Here is a 20,137-nt window from a genome sequence, read left to right as displayed (position 1 = left end):
TCCTTATATTCATGCATGCCAGCTGTACTTCTGATTGTCACTAATTATCACAATTAGTGCAATAGTCTGGGGGTTTCTAAAAACACTCAGATGAATGTGTTTACAATTTGCCTCATAACTGACAAATTCAGCCAATTGGAAATCCTAAGCATGTTAAGCTGGACATGATTCCAATCTGCATTTTTGCAGAATGAACCAAAATCAAAAGGCATGTTTATGGATGTAGGAGATGGATATAATGAATATATCACCAGTGCTTTCCCCACTTTGAATTCCCATTATTCATCTGAATGCATGAATAGGAATTTTATAATACCCTAGAAGTAGTTCCAAGGCAACCACCCAAGGGAGAAATGTCTTTTCAACATAGGTGCTCATTTTCCACCCTATGTTGCAAAACTGTGTGACATGTTGCAACTTTGCTTTAAAAGTCAACTTTTGCAAAACACATATTGGGTAATTTGAGTACATCTTTATCCTTCTGTGCACATAGTAGCCTTGCCAGTCTGGTTCATATTAAAAAAAAAGAAAAAGAATTTGCCCTTGGACAAAATTTTTGAATGAGACACAAGACAAGGAGAAAAGAAATATTTAAAGTGTTCATAAAGATATTCCAAAGTTAGACATCCCATAATTGTGTAAAAGAAAGGGAGAGAGGGAGGGAGAGAGGGGAAGGAAGGAAGGAAGGAAGGAAGGAAGGAAGGAAGGAAGGAAGGAAGGAAGGAAGGAAGGAAGGAAGGAAGGAAGGAAGGAAGGAAAGGGAACTTCACGAAGACAGTAGTGTCACTCAAACAGGAAAAGCCCAAGGGGAACATTAGGCCAGCCATAAAACAAACTTACATAGGAAAAGGAATCAAATAAAAGGTATTAAAGAATCCCTATAGACAAAAGCCTAAGTAATTAAGAAAACTAGACAAATAAGAAAAGGAAACCCTTACTGTTAGATCTGGGAGGACGGTTCAAGAACGGAGGCAAGACTCAGATAGCAACAATAGCTCTTTATTTGTGACTTCAGATCTGAACAACTAACCCCAGCCGCAGCAGCCCCTTATATAGGGCTGGCTGCGGCTAGGCAGCCAATGAAGGCGATTTGAGTTTGCCGCTCTTGGCAGGGCCAATCGCGGCAGCCCGTTTACTGGCCAATCGCATCAGTCTATGGTGACCAATCACGATCGGTTATCAGCGGGCCAATCAGATTTGCAGGCTACGAGCCTGCTAGTCCGGAACACCCCTCCCCTCTCGGTTCCGTTTAAGGGGTGGAGTAATATAGTCTCGCAGGTAGGCAGGTCTTCGCACCTGTCTACCTGACTTACGCAATTCCAATTGTCCCTGTTCAAATCCGGGTTCAGATGGACTGCTTGCTGGATCAAACAGGAACGGTGAACCGGTGCCATGGTCAGGGCTCTCCTCTGGTGCCTCCGGGGTGATAGAGTCCTCAGCCTCGCTGTTACTGCCATGGCTCCCGGGGTTCGCTGAACCTGCCTGGTTGCAGCTTCTTGGCGAAGCGTTTGACTGTCCAGGCTCAGCTGCAGCTGGTGAGTGTTGCCAACCATGGTGTGGTGATCTCGGTGTTAGTTCAGAATAAACAGGTGTTGGTTCTAATTCTGAGTTCACTGCTTCCCCTCCCCCCCAGTGTCAAAGTTAGGGTCAGGGTTGGAAGATGTGGTTAGTCTGGAGCACAGCTGGTCAATATGGCGTTTCCATGCTCTGCCATCAGTGGTGAGTAGACAGTAGGAGCGGGGACCTGTAACTTGAGTTACTTGGGCAGGAATCCAAAGGGGATCCCCAGAAAATTTTTTTGCGAAAACAAGGTCTCCTACCTTGAAAACATGGTGCTTGCTGCTGGAACCCAGGGGCTTTTCCGGGGTGTAGGCAGGGTGCAAACGATCTAGAGGCGATCTGAGTTTCCTGGCCATCAGGAGTTCAGCTGGGCTCTTGTTGGTCGTGCTGTTTGGTGTGATGTGTTGCAGGAGCAGCATTCTAGTGACTTTGTCGTGGATGTTACCTTGATCCATTTTCTGCAGGGTTTTCTTTGTAAACTGAACCATTCAGTCAGCCTGGCCATTCGCCGCAGGATGAGCCGGCGATGTGAGTGCGTGTTGGATGCCCTGTTCCGCTAAATACTGTTCAAAGGCTAAGGCAGTAAATTGGGGCCCATTGTCAGAGACCAGGACATCTGGTAACCCGTGTGTGGCGAAGAGTCTGTTCAGTTTTTTAATGGCCGCCTCAGTAGTGGTTGCTTTCATTTTATTGACCTCAAGCCAGTTTGAGTAGGCATCTACAGTTATTAAGAAGGTGTGGCCTCTTGTAGGTCCCGCAAAGTCAATATGAATGCAAGACCAAGGACCCCTGGGTGTTTCCCATTCTGCTGGTGGGGCTTTAGGTGGAGCTGAGTGGTTTTCCTGGCATTTGTTACAAGAGGCGACCCAGGTTTCAATTTGTTTGTCCATACCTGGCCACCAGGCGTAACTTCTTGCCAGCGCTTTCACACGCACGATGCCCGGGTGTCCATCGTGTAGCATTTGCAAGACCCTTTTTTGTAACTTAGTTGGTACAACAACTCGGTCTCCCCACAACAGGCACCCTCTTTGTGAAAAAAGTTCTGTTTGTCTGTTTTTAAACGGCTTAAACATTTCCTTAGTGTCGTAATCTGGCCATCCCCTCTCCACCCAGCCAAGAACTCGTGCCAAACAAGAGTCTCTTTTTGTTTCAAAGGCGATGTCTTGGGCCGTTAGTGGAGGCGATGGCATTGTCTCTATTTGCAGTACCGGGAGTGTGGGAGCTGGGTCTTACTGTGGCTCGGGTAGCGGTGAGCGGCTCAAGGCATCTGTGTGGGGAATAGATTTCCCTGGGCAATACTTTAATTGATAGTCGTAGGCAGCGAGAAATTCTGACCATCGCGTCATTCTGGGGGAGAGAATGTGTGGAGTAGGTTTGTCGCCCGCCAGAATCCCAAGTAGTGGCTTATGATCCGTTATAATAGAAAATGGTCTCCCATAAACATATTCATGAAATCTTTTAATTGCAGAGACAATAGCAAGGGCTTCCTTATCTAACTGGCTATAGTTTCTTTCTGTTTTTGATAGAGTTCGTGAAAAAAATGCAATTGGTGCTTCTGAGCCGTTTGGTAGGACGTGGCTCAGGATGGCCCCCACCCCAAATGGTGAGGCATCACACGTGACAGTCAAAGGTAGTGTCTTGTTATACTGAATTAGTACTGCCTTTGAGGTAAGGAGGTCTTTTACTTGCTGGAAGGCGTGTTCCTCCCGACGTCCCCAAATCCAGAATGCCCTTTTATCAAGTAGTCTATGAAGGGGCTCAGCAACAGTCGCCTTCTGGGGTAGGAAGATGTTATAAAAGTTAATAAGTCCCAGGAAGGCTTGGAGGTCGGTTTTGTTTTTGGGTCTTGGGGCATTTTTGATAGCTGCCATTTTTTTTTCCTGTGGGGTGGATTCCTTGCTTGTCAAGGAGGTAGCCAAGAAACTCCACCCTTTCTGTGCAAAGCTGGCACTTTTCCTTCTTAACCTTGAGGCCAGCGTCTTTGAACCTCTGTAGGACTGTTCTGAGGCATTTTTCTAATTGATTTTTTGTGGGTGCTGCTATTAATACGGCATCAAAATAGGGCACGACCCCTTTTATCCCTTGTAATAGTCTCTCCATCAGGCTTTGAAAGATGCCTGGGGCTACGCTTACACCAAACTGGAGCCTGTTGCATTTGAATGCACCACGATGTGTGACTATAGTTTGGGCTTCTGCAGTCTTGGGATCAACTGGCAGCTGTTGATACGCTTGGGCCAGATCTAATTTTGCGTATATTTTGCCACCCCCAAGTGAATGCAGGAGACGTTGAACATCTGGTACTGGGTAGGTGCTCTGCTGTAGCGCATGATTGAGGGTGGCCTTGTAGTCACCGCAGATTCTTATGGACCCATCAGGCTTTATGGGGGTGACAATTGGTGTCTCCCATCGGGCGTGGTCAATAGGTTCTAACACGCCTTGCACAATTAATTTGTCCTTGCACAATTAATTTGAGAGCAAGGGGAACTCAGCGTGGTTTTAGGCAAATGGGTGCAATGTCGGGGCGAAGATTAAATGAAATAGGGGACCCCTTGTACTTGCCTAGGCTTTCGTTGAACACTTCTCGAAAGTCGTGGACGAGAGCCATCTCCCAGTCATTGTCTTCAGTATGATGGATGCCAGCCATTCCGATTCCTAATGGCGTGAACCACTGAAGGCCCAATAGACTTGGCCGGTCTCGGTCTACGATGGTGAGTGGTAGAATTGCCTTATCCCTTGAACGAGACCTGCACATGGCGGGTACCTGCGACTGGAATCCGGTTGCCTTGATAGTCTTTCAGTATGAGTCTCTGACTGCTGAGGTCTTGGCGTCGGATGTTGGGAATTAGCTGCTTGAGTGTTCTCCAGGATACCATGGATAGTGATGACCCAGAGTCGACTTCCATGGTGCATGGTTTGTTTTCAACGGTGACCTTTACTCGGATCTTTTTAGCGTCAAGTGATGAAGCGTGGCCGATGGTGATGGTTTGATGAGCCTCCTCTCGTCTGGGTGTGTTGTTAAACCTTCGGGGTCTGCTGTACCGGTTCCACTGGTTGCTAGGGCGGTCCCTCTGCGTGGTGGCGTTGCCATCATTTCTCTTTGGGCTGCTCCCTCTCCATCTGGGGCTGGAATTTCTCTTGTTTCTGCATACCTTTGTGATGTGTTCTCATTTCTCGCAAAAACGGCACATGGCGTCTAAGAATCTGCATTCGGATCGGGGATGGTTTCCCCCACATCTGGCACATTGGTAGCTGGATTTACAACCCAGCTGGTCCCATTGCTCACATTCTGACAGGAGCCTGTGGACTTCTTCTTCCTCGCTGTCTGAGGATGACTCGACATCTTCATGATGGGTGGTCGATGTGTACTTGTCTGTAGGTTTCCCAGCATCGTTGGTGGGTCGGCAGTTGGTCCCGCTGGTTCGATGCATTCGTGCTGCCGATTTACGAGTGGCTTCAGCTGCTGTGGCGTCTGCTATGGCATCTGAAAGCGAGATGTCTCCCTTGGCCATGATCTTGCTCTGGACGGTCGGGTCTCTGAGGCCATGGACGATGCGGTCTCTCATGGCTTCTTCGAGGTTGGCGAAGCCACACAAACTGCCCAGGTTTCTAAGGTCTGCCACAAAATCCCCAACGCTCTCACCTTCACGTTGGTCCCTCTGGTAGAACTCATGTCTGCGAATGAGAGTTGGCACAGCTGGGGCGTAATGGTTGCGCAGAATGGGAGCAAAGGTGTCCCAATCCATGGTTTTAACCTCAGCTGGCTTTGCTAAGGCTTTAGCCATCTTAAAAACAGCTGGCCCACAATGGGTTAGAAAAACGGCTCGTTTCTTGCTGGGCGTGGCATCTTTGAGGTTGTTGGACTCCAGGAACATTTGAAATCTGTCCACATATGAGTCCCAGTCTTCGCTAGCTGGATCAAATGGTGCGGGTGGTATAACGCTGCTGGCCATGTCGCCGTTGTTGCGCTCTGTCAGCCACGTGCTCCTTCGGCTAGCTCAATTCAATAGATTTCATTGCCTCCGTATCCCATCCTCGTCGCCAGTGTTAGATCTGGGAGGACGGTTCAAGAACGGAGGCAAGACTCAGATAGCAACAACAGCTCTTTATTTTGACTTCAGATCTGAGCAACTAACCCCAGCCGCAGCAGCCCCTTATATAGGGCTGGCTGCGGCTAGGCAGCCAATGAAGGCGATTTGAGATTGCCGCTCTTGGCAGGGCCAATCGCAGCAGCCCGTTTACTGGCCAATCGCATCAGTCTTTGGCGACCAATCACGATCGGTTATCAGCGGGCCAATCAGATTTGCAGGCTACGAGCCTGCTAGTCCGGAACACTTACAAACACAGGACAGACCAAATAAGCAAAACAAACAGACAAAAGACACAAAAAATATAAATTACAAAAGAGACAGACAGGAGATTGCCACAAAACAAATATGAAAAAAACCATTATAAAGCTAAAAGAGATTAGAAAAAACCGATAATACAATCTAACCAGCCTGTGGAGTTTGCCTTCCGCACTTCGCGGAGTTTGCCATCTGGCAGGAATAAAGACAAACTCAAACAAGATTTGAAACATTAAGCACAAATACAAACCTTCACACGAAATCAACTCACAAAGGGAGAAAAGGGTATAAAAAGCAGGGACTTACCATAAGAAGCCAGCTATCCGAGGAACGCAGACTTCTCACTGTCCACCACCTTCCTGAAAAATAAAAAGATCCAGCTTTCAAGCAGTTGTCTGTATCCTTGCGCCGGAGCTCTTACAGCAGGAAAATCGAATCCTCAGAAGAAAGGCATTTTGACACCTTTCAACAGAAGGAAGGAAGGAAGGAAGGAAGGAAGGAAGGAAGGAAGGAAGGAAGGAAGGAAGGAAGGAAGGAAGGAGGGAAGGAAGGAGGGAAGGAGGGAAGGAGGGAAGGGGAAGGAAGGAGGGAAGGAGGGAGGGAGGGAAGGAAGGAAGGAAGGAATGATGGAAGGAAGGAAGGGAAGGAGGGAAGGAAGGAAGGAGTAAAGGAAGGAAGGAGGGAAGGAAGGAAGGAAGGAGGAGGAGGAAGGAAGGAAGGGAAGGAGGGAAGGAAAGAAGGAAGGAGTAAAGGAAGGAAGGAGGGAAGGAAGGAAGGAGGGAGGGAAGGAAGGAAGGAAGGAAGGAAGGAAGGAAGGAAGGAAGGAAGGAAGGAAGGAAGGAAGGAAGGAAAAAAATCACCAGAATTTTTAAACTACAGCAGTGATCAAGGACTGCTTCTAATTAACAAGTTGGAGTTATAAGGCGAACACAATTTACACTTTACAAAAATAGATTCAAATCCTAAAAGTAACTCTGTTATCAGGTTGCTGGATGCAGACAACTGATAACCACAGCGTCAGAAATGACAGAAATTCAATACGGGAATGACTTACAGGGCAAATTATCTAGACAGAACTATATCTCCACATATTAGGTGAAATAACCTAATACAGAATTCCTAAACCTATATGCTGCATTACCTGAAACATAATTATTTTTGAGTGTTTGTATTCATCCTGGTTTTTTTAGTACAACACTGCAAAAAAAAAGTCTTTCCTAAGAAGGGACACTAAAATGTATGCAAACTTTTTCTAGATCTTTGTTTTCAATTAAAATTGATAGAGACACTGAACAGAATCACTTTGATCAGAAAAAGGAAAAATCAAATTGATTTGCATTTCCCTATTATATTCTGTTGATGTGAGATCTGGGAATCAAATTTCAAATTACAGTTTTGCCCAATTATTTGATTCAGATGAAAAGGTTCAAAATATTTTTATGTGAATTACGTGTACTACTAAAATAATGTAGGACCCCAATCTCTAATTTTTCTGGTATTTAAAATAAACCTCCACTGAAACATTAAAATGCAGCCTTGAAGTCTGTTTATGCTATCCATTCTTACACACATCAAATTGCGTGTAAGAATTACCAAGTTTCCCATAAAAAATTAGAATTTTAGTTCACTGAAAGTAAATTCCTATAATTACTCAGCCACTTGCTCTTCAGTGTGAAATTATAGTAAGTTAACTATCTATAATTGAGGATTTGGTGCCAAGATATATAGCCCAATAGTTCTTCAATAAGTGTGTAAAGCTAAAACAAAGAAAAGGGTCAGACTAGGACAAGAAAATACATTTAATTCAAATTAACAGTTTAGTCTACTGTAAATACTTCCCATGATTTATTCATTCTTCTTTTTTGTCATATTCAAAATTCCCAAAGTAACAACATTGAGAAGGCTCTTTGATTCACACCTGTCTGGAGACTTAATCTCCTTACCTTTCTCTAGCTTGCTCCAAATCTTGTCCCCTTGACCTGTTGACAAGGGAAGTGAAGAGCACTGAAGCTGTAAATTATTACAGCTGGCACAAATGAATTTTTACTGTGAGCTATTTTAAGCCTGACAAATACACTGCAGCGAGCTTATTAAGTAAGATATGCTCAGAATTCTGAAGGAACACATGCAATGTTTTCAGTCACTCAAAAAAAGATTTTTTTTTTTAATATAAAGGAGAAAGACAGCATGTCAAAACAAATACAAGCAAAACTGAGAGCAAGATAAACAAATCATGGTTAGTATAGCTAGAAATGCTATTTTGTATCATGAGGGAACAAAGCACAGTTCTTATTTCCAATACTCCTGAGAAGATTCAGCTCTGTATCCATGGATAAGACACTGAGCCATATAGACTTACCAACATTTGCAATCAGGGTTCTTGGTGCTCTTCGAGCTCGGTTGTTTTCTTGCAAATGTTTCATTATCCAAACTAGGTAACATCATCAGTGCTAGCACTACACTACAACACTAGCATTGATGATGTTACTTAGTTTGGGTAATAAAACATCTGCAAGAAAACAACCAAGCTCAGAGAGCACCAAGGACCCCTCATTTCAACCCTGAGCTCCATATATTCTCCTTTAATGGCATTTGCAATAACTTTGAAGCCTAATACACCTGGTCCAGAATGTGATCACATGGACAGTGATGGGGGTGTCACACTTTGCACACATCATCCACAGCTTCACAAGCTGCACTCAGCTTGTGAAGCTGCACCAGGCAGTTTCTGGGCACAATTCAAGGTGCTAGTTATCATCTGTAAAGTCCTTCAAAGTTTAGAAGCTGTTTGAGGAATCACTTATCCCCAGTCATCTCTGTCCAGCTGGTACGGTCCAGCAGGTTGGACCCACTCTGAAACCTATAATCAAAGAATGTCATATTGTGGGACTCAGAAAACATGCCTACATGTTGGAATTCCTGCCCTCTGGAATCATCTCCCCCACAAAGGTTTATGTGCCGCCCTCATTTATGTCATTCAGGAAACTTTGAACAACTGATTTTCCCAAGCCTTGGAGATACAGTAATTATGGAGTTCTCTTTTGTCTGTTTAATTGCCTAGTTGCCTCTAGATCAGGGTTGGGAACTATGGCCCTTTTACAATTTGTGAATTTCAACTCCCAGAATTCTTGAGCCGGAGTGGAAGTCCATAAATCAAAAAGGGGCCATAGTTCCCCACCTCTGATCTAGATTCATTGAGGAATCAGGCAATATATATATCAAATAAAAAAAATAAACTGGATAAAATTTAGTCCTGCCTTATACAGGAGACCTAGCTGGTTGACGCTAGTCAGTCATTCCATCTCAGCCTTAGGAAGAAGGCAATGGCAAACAACTTCCAAAAATAGAGATAACAGAAGAGAAGGGAAAAAAATGGAGAAAAATCACAAAATACAACTGGAGCATCACTCAAACAAGATCAGCAGTGGAAAAATCACAAGCAGTGAATTGCAGAAGGCAGCTTTACTTGGAACAGTTTACAGTCTACGATGATACCTTTAACACCATCAAACAAAATCTGGTCCTGGAAAGGGACTTGATAGGTGGATAAAAATGTCAAATTCAGTCTAAACATCTGGTTCACTGTGACCACCACCACCACCACCATCATTGCAAAATCTGAAAATAAATGATTTGTTAATCTACTTCTTCAAAAATGTTGCATAAGAAATGTCTGGTTTTCAGGCAGGGGGCATGATCTCCCCAATATTGTTGATGTTTTGCAATCATTCTCAGGCTTCTTGCTAAGACCTTTCAAAATTGTGAAAATAGAAGCCGAGGTCTCAAACTCTCAAAAGTACCAAAACAAGCAAACCAACAAACCAAAGCTTGTACATACACAAAGAAAGAGAAATACCCACCCTCCCCAAATTACAGGAACAACTATAGAAATTCAAGGACTATAATTACCCAAATTGATTTTATAAAACTGTGGTTTATTGTTACAGGCTTGTCTAAAGTGTGTCTAAACAGAAATGGGCTGTTTTGTGGTTCGGTACAATATATTAAGGAAGCATAACCACTGTTCTGGGCAAACAATACAGTTTCAAAAAGAAAAAATAAATAAACGGGAGGAAAATTGGCCTTGGGGGGAGACAAAAGCTAGTGTCAGAAAGGACAGAAGATGGTAGACTGAAAAATCTCAGCTAAGTAGCCTCAAATCTTGTTGACACTATGTACGAAAGAAATAAACCAGAAAACTGATGAATTTTGAGCATATGAAACTATTGGTTAAAATACAGGGATCATATTTTGCCCTTCAAATTGTAAAGCCTTTATAGAGAACCAGCCAACTGAAGGTATTAGCACCTTTTGTAGCAACATGGTAGAATGGACATAGACAACCATGTAATTGGTTGCACTGCATGATGTGCCATTTTTCCCTCAAAGCCATAGCATCAGGTATAAAGCCAATAGATGTGTCATACTTCTCTTTCCTCAAAGATAAGTCACAGAATGCCACACACAATTGTTACAAAACCGTTCCATAGTGTATTTCCTACATTCAGGGGACTGACCAAATCAGACATATTTCTGTGACTGGAGCAATTATATTGGATAGCACAACCAATGCTTACAAGGGCAAAAGGATAACAGAACTGATGCAGAGGAAATAGGCAAAGAAAGCAAAGCTATGAAAGACAGCAGCACTGTATATAGGTAGAAGAGAGAAAGGGAGAAAAAAAGTAAGATACTCCTAACTGTAAAAAAAAAACTCCTACTGAGGTCCTAAGTGCAGGGCATTTGATAATTATTTACAGTCAGAAAAGATACTGTAAAGGAAGTACACATAGAGAAATGAAATGTATGAAACTTAACGAGACAACAATCGTGAAGGGAGAGATGCCTTGGGAAAAAAAGAAATGGTTTGCAAATCAGAAAGTTCCTAATAAAGAAGAAAACTAAGACAATAAGTATAAAGGAAGGCAGAAGGGACTATTATAAAGTTATCATGACAAAAATGGCAGGTTGTCAATGACAATCTGGCAAAGCAGAAGCAAAGTTTCTGGTATAAATTGTTCTTATAACACCCCGAGTTTGTTATAGTTTGAAAACAGAACAGCAAGTGTTTCAAACAGTAAATGTATAATGGCATTAATTAAGTTGGTAAATGTCGCCACCCCTAGAAGATACAATTAGATTTCCACTATCATGGAGGATACAGAAGTATGTTGGGTTCTGGTTGCGAAAAATGTGAAATATTTTTAGAATAAGAACAGAGAGAAAAAGCAGACAGCAGGGAGAAATCCAAGAAATATTTTGTTAAAACCCATTTAAAACTAAAGTGATGTGAAAATTGGTGGAAAACAGAAAATGGTGGATTGGAAGCAGAGGTGGTATTCAGCAGGTTCTGACCAGTTCTGGAGAACCGGTAGCAGAAATTTTGAGTAGTTCAGAGAACCAGCAAATACCACCTCTGACTTTACAGTATCCTTCCCCTGCCACACCCACCAAGCCACACCCACAGAACCAGTAGTAAAAAAAAAAAAAAAATTGAATCCCACCCCTGATGGGAAGTAAACATATCTTTAAAAATTGTTTAAAAATGTAGATTTTTGTACAGACTGGAAGAGCACAATTCCAGATTTGGATATGGTCAAGGTACATTGAGTGCAACCTCCCAGAGGACCTCCAGTGATTACTAAATTGTAATTTTTGATGGGACAGAATAATGGAAGAGAACCAACAGAATGTAGAGCTTAGGATGTTGGACTATGAACAAGGAAATCCAGTTTCCAGTTATCTTAGTCAAGGACGGTAGTTACTCCTACCTAAACCCCAAAATGGCATCAGGCACTGTGACAAACCAGAAGAAACATAAAAATCCCTCACTGGATTTATAGTTTCTCTGTGAGAAATAGATGAACACAATGCAAAAATAAGTGAATTTTTCTCTTATTTGGCAGCCAAGTGGGGAAAAGAAGATCCACAACAACAATGGCACTGAAAGGGAAATTGCTAGGCTCATGAGTGGGAGTAGTCACATTAATATTAATGAATTAAATTAATAGCAATTCAACTGAAATATAAATGGAATCAGATTCAGTTTTCCTCTAGTTCTAGCATTTTGAGAACTACAGCTGCAGCATGTCCTTCTCTGAAAAACATTGTATATTCCTGTTATAAGAGTAACAAGAAACTTGTAAATTGTGTAAAAGTAGTTCAAGGGTAAACATAACACTGAGGCTGCTTATATCCCAAAAGACAGGAAAATATCAATGGCAAAGAAGAGAGGATGTCAAATTCCTTTACATCTTTAACAACAGGGGTGGAATTCAAATTTTTAACAACCGGTTCTGTGGGAGTGGCTTGGTGGGCGTGGCTTGGTGGTCATGTGACTGGGTGGGCATGGCTTGGTGATCAAGTTCTTGGCTGGGCATGGCCAACTCAATATCACTCACATCGAGGCACGCATCTCCTCGCCTGGCCTCTTATGACTGTGGGGATGCTACAACAGTCGTAAGTGTGAAAAATGGTCATAAGTCACTTTTTTCAGTGCCTTTGAATGGTCAGTCCACACAAGCAAAGTACCAGCAAAGGAGGGGGAAAAAGCTCCAGAGATGTTCCTGAGACAGGAAGTCTAGTCCTGCCAAGAATGTAATAAGGGTTAATGGAGAGGCAGTAAGCAACACCAGAATGTTTCCTTCCTGTCTTCCTTGCAGGATTAGGCCAGTATTTTCTTCTAACAACCAGTTCTCCAAACTGCTTAGAATGTTAACAACCAGTTCTAGTGAATAGGTGCGAACTGTAGAATCCCACCCCTGTCTAACAGTGAGAAGGACACGTTAGAAATAAAAGCTGTAGAAAATATTGAACTATTGTATGGAAAACCAAATAGCAATACTGTACTTCCCTTCCTGTATTAAGACGGCTAGTTGTTCCTTTTCTTTCTAATATTCTTTCTAATACTTTTATAGAGAGAATGAAATTCTTGGGTCATATAATTTGACTTATTCTTTCCTGTATTTATCAGCAACTTACTGACTTATAAGCGGACAATACACTTGGAATTTACCTGTGGAGGTGGTTAGCATCATCAAGTTTCTGGGTGTACAGCTAACGAGTAGGCTATCTTGGTTGCTCAACCATGAGACACGGGTGAAGCAGGCAGAGCAGTGCCTGCATCTTCTGAGTGAGAAAAGTACATCTTCCTTCCACTGTCCTTACCACTTTCTACAGAGGGAGGACCGAGAGCATCCTGCCATATCGCATTACAGTCTGGTTTGGAAGGGTCACTGCTTCAGACAGGAAGGCAGTGCAGAGAATGGTGAGCATGGTAGAAAGGTTTATTGACAGTTCACTCCCTTCTATCCAGGACATAGTATATAAGCGATGCTTCAGCAGGGTCCGCAGGATTGTCTGGGATGCCACACATCCTCTTCATGACCTGTTTTCCTTGTTACCTTCTGGGACGAAGCTTCGTGGTATCCGAAGCAGAACATCCAGATTCAGTCACAGTTTTGTTCCACATAGTATCAACCTTGCGAACTCTCAAGTTTCCACTTCTGTATTCAAGATGACAGTGATTAATATTTATTTTATACATATGTATGAGTGTCGATTATACATGTGTGTCTATAGCATGTGGATATGTGGGGATATGTATGTATGGGTAGATATATACTTTCTTTTGAGAGCAGGCAACAGAATTTCATTTTCAGTGTGGACCAGTGTGCTCACAGTAAAAAATGGTAATAAAGGTTACCTTACCTTATCTTATCCTTGCTATTTATGGTGTCCTAAGTTTTGTGGTTGTATGAATCCATGGTGTTAGAGCTGTGCCTAGTGCTTGCTTCCATAACATGGCCACGATAGCCTTCTGCCTCTGAAACCAGACCTAGCTGGAAACTATAATCAATTGTCTTGTTTGCAAAGCAGTGTTCAGCACAAGGCATCCTCAGAAATGTCAGAAAGGCAAAGCAAGAGTAGAGTACCCATGGAGGCAGGCAACAGCCTTGGACCATAACTGGACTGTCCAAAACAAGATTATAGAGCCTAGTCTTATCCTCCTCTTCCTCTTCCTCATTCAACTTTATGATGTTGCCCTATTGGTGGCAAGGAATTGGCCATCAATTACATAATTAGAATCAGAATTATCATTGTAAAGGAGAACATGTAGAAATGGTGGGTGCCATCATACCTCCAACTCCAAAGCAAAGAGCTGCATCTTCATCTTCATCATCATCATATCTCTCCCTCCCTCCCTCCCTCCCTCCCTCTCTCTCTTTCTGCTTCTAGGTGACATTGCCCTTTGGCCTTGCACACTATCCCCATATTAAGGTGCCTAAAACCAATGCACTATACAGATATGGTGCAGAAAATGTAACTGTGAATCCGGAATGAAAGGAAGCACCTGAAGCAGTACTCTGGCAGCAAGAAGTAGAAAATGCAGAAGTCTGTTATCAATCTGGAAAGCCATAGTAACTACCTAGAGATATCAATTCTAGAGGAACACCTTAGCAGAATTCCTAGTCACCGCGCTGTTATTTGTTGGCATGGTTGCTTTTGAAGCAACGAGATCAGGCAAAGCACTACTAGCATCCCATCCAGGAATGCTGCGTAGCTCATCAAAAGTGAGACACCTCACCTGGCATTTCTTGGACCTCCTTCTCCCTTTTAATCATCTTCATGCAGAATGAGGTTCATCTCTGTAGTTGTGGGCCTACATACAAACTACTTGAAAAGCCCATGTTCCACCTTTCTGCATCTCTCGATTCCTAGTCTCCTCCACGTTGCACCACCTAATTTAGTGAACCAGTGTTTTGATCTCATCCATAGGTCGAAAGGAAGCTAGGATTAAAGGGGCTCAGGATAGCAATACTGAACGCTACATGGCTTAAACAAGAAAGAAAGAAGAAGAAAAGAGTGGGGTGTAGAAGTGGCTTAGGAGGGAACATTTATTTGAGCACTGCCTTGTCAGTAACAATAACAACATAACTGACGAGGTCACATTGTTTGGGTAGTTATTATACTTCTACCTTGCAAAAAACCAACACTGGCTTTGGAATACACATAATAATCAACTATTTTCACATAAACATTAAACCCTATTACAAGAATTTAAAGCCAATAAATAAAGCAAAAGCAATATGGTAAATTATTAGGAGTTCTCTTGTCTCTTCACCATAAATGACGATACTGAATTACAAATATATTCAAGAAGTTAGTTTTATTTCTACCCAACAGTGGATACTGTTATATCTAAAAGAGAATTATCAGAGGCTTCTTTCTTCTGACCTGGCCATATGATGTTCTGCAACTTAATTAAACAATTATGTGATCCCATCACAATTCATTTTGGTTTGGGTCACTGCAACCCCTGCCCATTACTGTTGGTAGAACATCTTGTGCGGGAGGAGCGATTTACCATGCTACCACTCTAATTATTCCTCTCTTTTATACATCTGCTAAGAGCCCAAGTTTGATCATCTCTGTACTAAATGATTACATTAACAGCTGATGTGGGCAGGCAACTTTGTACTCACACAAAAGAGGGACTGACCTCCTAGAAAATGCAGGAGGCAGAACATACATCAAATGCAGCTGACTTGGCTTTTATTCCTGGTTTATTGAGAAGATTGGGCCTGAAGAGTATCAGGCATAGCTGAATTTTAGACTCTGGCAAACTCTATACTATCTCTGGAAAAGGTGCCCCAGGCAATGCTTAATTTTTAACTCTGCCGCCTCTTTCTTGTTTGTTTTGAATTAGTATTTTATATCAAGTAGCACAAAAGTTTCACTTGGCCATGTGGCAGCAGTATGAGAATTTGGCTGCCCAACATTTGATTAATATTAAGAATTTATTAGCAATAGAATAATTTTGCTAAGGACAAATAGACAGCAGGGGTGGGATTCCACCAGTTCGCACCTATTCTCTAGAATCGGTTGTTAACATTCTAAGCAGTTCGGAGAACTGGTTGTTAGAAAAAATTACTGGACTAATCCTGTAAGGAAAGCAGGAAGGAAACATTCTGGTATTGCTTACAGAAACTGCCTCTCCATTAAACCTTATTACATTCTTGGCAGGACTAGACTTCCTGCCTCAGGAACTTTTCTGGAGGTTTTTTCCCCTTCTTTGCTGGTACTTTGCTTGTGTGGAGTGACCATTCAAAGTTATAATGGCACTGAAAAAAGTGACTTATGACCATTTTTCACACTTACGACTGTTGCAGCCTCCCCACAGTCATGAGAGGCCAGGCGAGGAGATGCGTGCCTCAATGTGAGTGATATTGAGTTGGCCATACCCAGCCACTAACATGATCACCAAGCCATGTCCACCCAGTCACATGACCACCAAGCCATGCCCACCACCTAAGTCACGCCCACAGAAGCGGTTGTTAAAAAATTTGAATCCCACCCCTGATAGACAGCTGTGGTTATACCTATCGGCTTGATAGCACTGATGTAGATTTTGAAAGCTTCCACCCACTCTCGAACACAATCAGGGTAGACAGATAGTTGCAATCAACATGCGGGCCACATCAAAGGTGCAAAAAGGTGAGTATTATTAAAATCTCTTGCACAGCACTGGCTGCAAGCACTATCATCTGAGTAATTAAAAAACTCATCTGCCTCTGTAAGGGACCTGTGCTGGACACTAAAACGTAGCTTATTCTCCTGGTGTTGAACTGAGGGGCATTTGAACATTTAACCAAAGGAGGGAGATCTGTCTAGCAGTGTTGCCAGGATTGAAAGAATACCCTTGGTCTTCCTAATTTCTAGAGTGGATTTTTTTTTTCTTCCTCTTCCTCAGTCCTGACATTCCAGGAGAACCCTCAGGAACAGAAAGAGAGCCCCAGTCAAGCACTCACTTGAACTCTTAAAACAAAAATTTGAAACATGAAATCTGAAGTCTGTCCACGTGGAACAGTTCTAGACATGATCTAACGGAGCCATTGATGTTTTCCTTCACTCTCAATAGTACAATCTCTTTGACTGCCCGGTCTTACATTATGCTCACATGGACTAAGAGTTTCTGTTGTTTTATTTAGAAGGTGGGATCTTGTGAGAAGGTAGCTGAAACCATATAGGATATTAGATTCTCCTTGGGATCCAGCATACAATTCTTACTATCTATTGGAATTAACCGGAGGCTGGGTCTTTCCAATTCTGGGAATTAGCATCCCAAAGGAACCAGTAATTGGTCTTGGTAGAAAATATAACCAATGTACTATATAAAGCATTTACTTGTCCTGTATTTGCTTTCCATACAAGTCCCTCCCTGTCTGAAAGTGATAATGTTCTTGAGGGTGGTGAATTGCTCTTTGCGTTTGATTCAACTGCAAGCATGGCCAACTCGTTAGCCTAGTAAAAAGTTGGTTGGCCTCTGTGAGAATGGGCCATTGGGCTAGATGGGACAGGAATCAGACCCAGCATGGTACTGCTGTTTTATCTATGAGCTCTGGTGGTACAGTAGTTTACATGCAGTATTGCAGGCTAACTCTGCCCACAGCGTGGAGTTTGATCCTGACCGGCTCAATGTTGACTCAGCTTTCCATCCTTCTGAGGTCTGTAAAATGAATTGCCAGTTGGTTGGGGGCAATATGCTGACTCTATAAACTGCTTAGAGAGGGCTATAAAGTACTATGGGGTAGTATAAAAGGCTATTGCTATTGCTATCTAGCCACCAAGAAAGAAGATCAGAATCTGTGAGGCATGGAAAGCCAGTGATCAAAAGGGATCTCTGATGAAGCACCACTCAGCCAAATTCGGCCACTTGTTCTACAGCATTCCTTGCTTACAATTCAGGAGAAGACAAGGTAAGCCTGATTTGGTCAATGATTAGATCTATCCCTCTACCTTGAAGTAACTTTTGGATAGAGTCTTAGTGTAGACATATATGTTTATCCTTGCTCCTGAAATCACAATGTAAATTTCAGGATATTTCTCTTCCAACATAGAAGGAAATGTCTAAATAGGAATCTAGAGTAACATCCCTCTGTAGCTGTATTAATGTTGACAAGTCTGATTTCTCTGTGCAGATTCTGGCTAATAATGAATCTGTTGGTTGGTTAGTTAGTTAGTTAGTTACTGCAAGCGGTTGAAATTCGCTAACCAAACTGAAAAAGGGCCAAAGGCAAGCTGAAGTAAGTTCTGACGCAGTAAAGTTGGCTTCTATGAACTCTGACTCATGCTAAACAATGTGCCAGTCAGGGTTTTGAATGAATGCAGTGCTATTGACCAGACACTCCTTCGTGGGTAAAGTGTTTCAGGTTATGGGAAAAGATTAAGTTACTTATCACATGTAAAAATAAACACTGGGAAGCTTACCTGCCTTTGAACCATATGATAACTTATCTTAATTGGGAGCACTCTGAAACTTGGTTTTCCATTACACACATCATTCTGCAACTTTCATGGCATTTTAACATTCCTGAAAAGATTGCCTTTCTTTGTCGACTTCAGGAAAGAGTGACAGGTGAATAAAACAAGAAGTGAATGCAGAACAACTCTTGAAAACCTTTGTTTTAGCTCGGCACCTGGGTAAAATCAAGGAGACAGATCCAAGGACAAAATCTTCTAGATATGGTCTGATGGTCCGCTATCTGTTCAAAATTTTCCAACAAAATGGATACTCAAGGAGAACCCCGTTTTAAAATAGGTCTTACAGGATAATGATTCTGGGAATAATTTGACTAGTGTATTCATCACTATGCAGTGTCTAATGCATATAAACAGAAGAATAAAAATGAAAAACCCAGAAAATAGAATAGAAATAGAGACAGAGTTGTGATAAAGGAGGAATAGGATATAAAATTAGAGAAACTGGTGGACAAAGTTGTTTTATCAATAGCCAAAATGCTTTCTGGTACTTTATTTATTTTTATTTATTTATTTTATCAAGCAATTATAAGATAACAGGTTTAAATATAAACATAGTTATGAATACATGAAATGGATACATATAAGAAAAATAAAACAAAAAAAATAAAAGAAACAATAGGACGGGGACGGTAGGCATGTTGGTGCGCTTATGCATGCCCCCTACAGACCTCTTAGGAAAGGGGTGAAGTCAATAGTAGACAGTCTAAGGTTAAAGTTTTTGGAGAACAATAGGCTTTCCTCAGACCAATGGATGTAATAATACAGTGCCATTCTTTTAGAATGCCATGGACAAGTTCTATGTATTAAGACATTTCAGCACACGCAAGAGCTCTTGAGATGATTTACAAACTAAAATATACTAGACCTGCATGGTGACAGAGCTTTGTGCCAACGAAATGATTTACAAAGAGAATGCAGCTTGCTTCAGGGAGACCCAATGATGAAACCTTTCACCTTGATAAGATGCTTTGTTCCTCCAGCACATCCAGTAGCCAAAAGAGGCTTCAGGAGTAAAACAAAGTGACATATTTTTGCTCTCTTTTTAGAAGCAGCGGCAACTGTATGGCTTTTACAAAGCGTTGTTGAAAGGTTGCCGCACTCAAAGTGTCACAAAAGCAAAGAATCCTTCCAGCTTTTGTGCAGCCCTGCAAAGTATGCCAATACAAACCGAATTAAAACTGAAATTATAATCAGAGTAAAAGCATACAACCCTTCATTTAAACCCTATTAAAAGCCAGCAGAATATACATACAAGCATACGTACATACATGCATGCATACATACAAATGTGTGTGTGTGTGTGTATGTATGTGCATGCCAGCAATGCTTTTAGAGCAATAGAGAGTGGATTTCTCAAAAGGGACGATGATTATTCCTCCTTGGTCTGTCCTTTCTTTTAAAAAAGAAAAAGCAAGTGAGCAGAACAACTTTATGTTCCTTCTATCCTTCCTCCCAAGCAGCTTGGAGACTTCATAATCTTACAACAATAACTTGGTTGCTTTAGATTTAAAGCACACTTATCCGTGACTGAGCACTACACTAAACTATGTCTGGACCCAAGTGGCTTGCATTTGGCTTACTAGGTTCCGTGAAGTCAGCCACCATGGAATGTAAGTCCAGAGTTTATTATTTGGTGTGGTTTATTCAATCCACCATAATTAAGCATACAATGGCATGGCACGGTGTGCAAAAGCTGTACCTGAATCTAGTAACGTTCACTGCAAGTTAAATGGATGCAGAATTGCCCTCTTGAAAATCCCGTGAACTTCATAATGAGGAACTAAGCCCAGACCAGTGGTAGGATTCACATTTTTTTTTACTACCGGTTCTGTGGGAGTGGCTTGGTGGGCGTGGCAGGGGAAGGATACTGTAAAATCTCCAGTCAGAGGTGGGATTTGCCGGTTCTCCGA

At 42.2% G+C, this 20,137-nt stretch overlaps 2 long non-coding RNA genes across 4 annotated transcripts in view; one reads left to right on the top strand and one right to left on the bottom strand.

The window, feature by feature from the left end:
- The window catches only part of LOC148127825 (uncharacterized), a 64,638-nt gene extending 56,756 nt beyond the window's left edge, over positions 1-7,882 (bottom strand). Inside the window, exons 1-2 of one of the 2 annotated variants that reach the window (XR_015740263.1) lie at positions 7,847-7,882; positions 6,210-6,262 (exon numbers count right to left, since the gene is read on the bottom strand). This is a non-coding gene — a long non-coding RNA (uncharacterized LOC148127825). The remainder of the gene's footprint in view (positions 1-6,209; positions 6,263-7,846) is intronic. The other variant, XR_015740262.1, reaches the window with a different exon arrangement.
- LOC148127824 (uncharacterized) overlaps positions 1-20,137 on the top strand; it is an 89,816-nt gene that overhangs the window by 13,410 nt on the left and 56,269 nt on the right. Inside the window, exon 2 of one of the 2 annotated variants that reach the window (XR_015740259.1) lies at positions 17,527-17,662. The exons of the other annotated variant lie outside the window; for it this stretch is intronic. This is a non-coding gene — a long non-coding RNA (uncharacterized LOC148127824). The remainder of the gene's footprint in view (positions 1-17,526; positions 17,663-20,137) is intronic. 2 annotated transcript variants of the gene reach the window in all.

The sequence above is a fragment of the Pseudonaja textilis genome, chromosome 1 (genome assembly GCF_049901715.1).
Source record: "Pseudonaja textilis isolate UNSWEBS1 chromosome 1, rPseTex1.2, whole genome shotgun sequence".
Lineage (NCBI taxonomy): Eukaryota > Metazoa > Chordata > Lepidosauria > Squamata > Elapidae > Pseudonaja > Pseudonaja textilis.
Note: the sequence above shows the minus strand (reverse complement) of the source record. Positions and strands in the feature narration are given on the sequence as shown.